This window comes from Dendrobium catenatum, unplaced genomic scaffold (genome assembly GCF_001605985.2).
Source record: "Dendrobium catenatum unplaced genomic scaffold, ASM160598v2 fragScaff_scaffold_1172, whole genome shotgun sequence".
In the NCBI taxonomy this organism is placed as follows: Eukaryota; Viridiplantae; Streptophyta; class Magnoliopsida; order Asparagales; family Orchidaceae; genus Dendrobium; species Dendrobium catenatum.
This window is the reverse complement of record NW_021319634.1, coordinates 340,914-345,603: the sequence shown is the minus strand read 5'-3', so window position 1 is coordinate 345,603 and position 4,690 is coordinate 340,914.

Here is a 4,690-nt window from a genome sequence, read left to right as displayed (position 1 = left end):
TTTGAAAGAGAAGTTGAGAGATGGTGGATATAGCAGTAGAGAGAAATTTTAGGGAAAAATTAATGCAAATATTTCATGGGTAGAGTTTATTATTATTTTCAAAGACTGATTTGTACCTCTTTTAGCTCGATAGTAAATAGAGGAGGCTTTAATGAGAGAGGAGTAGGCGAACATAATAGTGATGTGGTATGAAGCTGAATTCACTACTCTTATAAGGTATGATCCACAGTTGATCAATACAATATAAGAGAAATGTTATAGATTCCTAAGGGTATTGGGAGAACAGTTGAGACATCCACTTGTTTTTTTAAGGATTCAAGAGTTTTTTGAGTTAGGGAAAGAGTTAGAATTGTGGAGATTGATTTAGCCATTCCACTGTTCTTATAGGATATAAGCAAGAACTGATCGAGAGATGATGTGATTAGGAGAGAGTAGAATAAGAGAAGTAGGTTTCTAGATAGCAAGAGAGGATCTGATTTAAGTGTGATTAATTTCTTGAGTTTGTCTAATATGGCAAGAGATATACTAGGCAATATTTTTTGATGATTTGATAGTGTTTCAGATGGGGACATTGAGAAAACTGAATGGTTGATTTTCCACTACAAAGATAAGGAATATGATTAGGATTAAGAGGTGAATAAGCCAAGCAATGCTATAGATAGAGGAATATAGGATCTAGAGAATATACTGAAGGGTCTGTGAGTAAGACATGTGGTAGAGGAGTTATTGATAGTCAAGGATAACCTAAATAGTCAGCTACATTAATATTGACACCTGTATGACCTAAAGTTTATTATCTAACCCAGCAACATGATAGGGATGCACTTGGAGGATAACCTGGTAGAATTTCTTATCTTAAAAATTTTAATTGCATTTGAATTTATCTGTTGATAATTATTATATAGTATATTGAGTGATGGAATAATTTGTGTGAATGTGATTGTTTGAATGAACTTGTAATTGATTGGACGCACTGAATGATGAAGTAATGACCAATAATACTAATTTTAATGAACTATAACATATTTCTTAGTTTGAGTTGTATTAACTTATTTGATGAATTTAAATTATTTTATTTATTTTTGCTCGTAAAAATGTCAAGGATAATATTTTTTATGTTAGGTAGATTGTGAAAACACAAAAAAAGTGTGTTAAAATTTTGATTTTTTTTAATTAGAGTGCTTGTGAGCAGTGTGACACTAGGTTTGAGAGCAGAGTGGTGCCAAAAATTACCGCTGTGATGTTTGAGTCTTTATTTTATAATAATTATAGGTTTGACATGTATCGCTATGATGTTAGGTCTAAGTACCGCGACGCTAGACCATTAACAATATTTTTTATATATTTACTTCTCATTAACCTTGACATTTTCCCATCCCACCATCACTCCCTCACGTTTATCGAGGAAGGAACTAAAGGGGAAGAAGATGAAAGAAGAGAGAGGGAGTAGAGAGAAGGTTGTTCAGGGCTTTTTAATCCATCAATTTTATTCAGACATTTATCTTAATCATTATATGTAAACCAAATATCATTTTAGTTCTCAATAATTTTAAATTTTATTGATTTATTTTTTTTTCCTAAATCAATAAAAATCATTCTTTCTAGTTTAATGAGTTTTTATTGTATAACTTTTTATATATGATAGATGTGGATTATATGCATATTTTGACTATGGTTTAATTGAATTTCACCATGTAAAATAGGAGTTATGGTTTTTTAAAGCTATGGATTAATATGTAGGTTTTATTGCATTATATATATTATTACATTTTATATAAATGTGTATGGTATTAGTATTTAACTATGGAAGGTAAGCTGCCAACTCTATAATTAAATTGGGATGGATGTTAAAATGTTAATACCCTATACAGAAGGGTGGCCCAGCATGCTTTCCTTTAAGTGATGATCGATTAGACTTATATACATAGACTAATAACCATTAAAAAATTATTAAAATCTACTTGTAATAATAATGATAAAGATAATGATAATAAATCTAATAATAATGAAATAAATATAGATGAAAGGTTGAAAACACCATATTAAAGCTGCACATGGATCTCTTTGGACCTGTCAGCTCTACAAGCTTAGGAGGAAAAGTCTTTGGGTATGTGATTGTTGATGATTATTCAAGATTTACTTGGGTTAGATTCCTATCTCATAAAACTGAATCATTCAAGAAATTTATGTATTTTTCTACTTGGATTCAGAGGAAGCTTGGTTATGAAATTCTAACCGTTCATAGCAATCATGGTGGAGAATTTGAGAATGAAAAATTTAAATCTTTCTATAAGGAGTAAGGGATAGACCACAACTTTTTAGCTCATAGGTTCCCTAAGTAGAATTGGGTAGCAGAAAGAAAAAAATATAACCCTAGTAGAATCCACTATAGCTATATTAGCTGAATACTCACTTCAAAAATACTTTTTGTACAGAAGTAGTGAATACAACCTATTTTATTCTAAATAGGGTGAATGTTAGATCTAAACTGAATAAGACACCTTTAAAGTTTTGAAGGGTAGGACATCCATCCTCTCTCACCTCCATGTCTTTGGAAGTAAAGTGTTCATTCTGAATATTGAGAAGTCTCAACTAGGAAATTTTGACCCAAAATCTAATAAAGGAGTATTCCTAGGTTACTCAAGTATTTAAAAATCCTATAAAGTCTTCAATAAAGGACACTGGTAGTTAAGGAGACCACTCATATTGTATTTGATGAATCTAATAATTGTGGACGGTCTAGGATAGAAGAAGAGGAGGTTGTAGAAGTCACCAAAAGATTAGAATCTATAAATATAGAGGAAAGGGTAGAACCTTAGAACACTTTGGCTAAGGAATGGAGATATTCTTTAAGTCATCCTAAAGAATTAATCTTAGGAGATTCATCTGAATGTGTTAGAACTAGGCATATGCTTAAAAAAGAGGTAAACCACTCTATTTTTATTTTAATGACTGAACCCACTAACCTAATTCAAGCCTTATATGTTAAATTCTGGATCTTAGCCATGTAAGAAGAACTAAATCAATTTGTAAGGAATGATGTTTGGAAGCTAGTTGAAAGACCTAAGGACCAGAGTGTGGTTAAAACTAAATGGGTGTTCAAAAATAAAATGAATGATTCTAGAGTAGTGGTGAGAAATAAGGCAAGATTAGTAGCTAAGGGGTATAATCAGATATAAGAGATAGATTTTGAAGAGATAAGCAATTAGAGTGTTACTAGCATTTGCTTGTTTTAAGGGATACAAACTATATCAAATGGATGTTAAGAGTGCCTTTCTGAATGGGGTGATAAAAGAAGATGTGTATGTTGAACAACCCACAGGTTTTGAAAACTCATAATTTCTTAATCTCATGTTCAAATTAAAAAAGGCATCGTATGAACAAAACAAGCACCCAGGATATGGTATGAAAGGCTAAGCACATTCCTACTAGAAAGAACCTTTATTAAGGGGAGCGTAAACACCACCCTGTTTCTAAAAAATCTAGGAGATGAATTACTCGTCATCTTAATTTATGTGGATGATATTCTTTTTGGATCTTTTGATAACAATATATATGATAAATTTTCAAAAATAATGAGTAAGAAATTTGAGATAAGTATGATGGGAGAACTGACTTACTTTATGAGATTAGAATAAGACAGAATGATGATAGAACTTTTTGTAGTTAATCAAAATACATTAAGGACATCTTTAAGAAATATGAAATGGATAAAGCTAAGCTAATCAACACTCCCATGAGTTCCACTGTTCAGTTAGATAAGGAATCAAATTAAAAATTGCTTAATTAAAAGAAATACAGAGGATTAATTGGATCACTTCTTCACTTGACTGCTAACTATCCTGATATTATGTTTAGTATTTATCTCTGTATTGAATTTTAGGATTATCAAAAAGAGTGCCACTTGATTTCTACTAAAAGAACTCTTAGGAACCCCTGACTTAGGAATATAATATCCTAGGCATAACACTTCCTTTGAAATCATAGGATATTCTGATTCAGATTTTGCAGAATGCTGGGTTAATATAAAAAACACATATGAAACTTATCAATTTACAAAACAATCTTTAGTCTCTTGGTCTAGTAGAAAATAGAACTCAGTTGCCCTTTACAAGGCCTTAGGAAGTTATGTGGCCCATGTCCTATGGTTAAAGAAATAAATTCTAGATTTAGGATTACCTGTAGGCACAATTTCAATACTCTATGATAGCATTAGGGTCATTTGTATTTTAAAGAACCCAATTCAACACTCTAGGACCAAACATATTCACATAAGTCACCACATCATTAGAGACCATGTTACTAAATGAGATATAAGGCTACACCATATAGCCACTGAAAATGACCTTACTGATATTTTTACTAAACCACTGGCATTTGAAACTTTTAGTATCTTAAGAAACAGATTAGGTGTCATAGATATTAATGCTTGAGATTGATGCTCTCTATTTTTTGATGATTTTTGTTTTTTTTTTTGTATGTTCGTTTCTATTTATGTTTTTTGTTCATGTTTTTCATTTTTCTATTATTTTTTCTCAGTTCTTTTTATGAATCAGATCAATGGTCACCACTGATATGGATTTTTTAAATGACACTTTTACCTTACTTCCGGTTTTAAAAATTTGTAAGCTCTGATTGACTTCTCTAAATTAGTTAAGTGAAGAAACATCGATGAGTGTTTCTCTTCCTC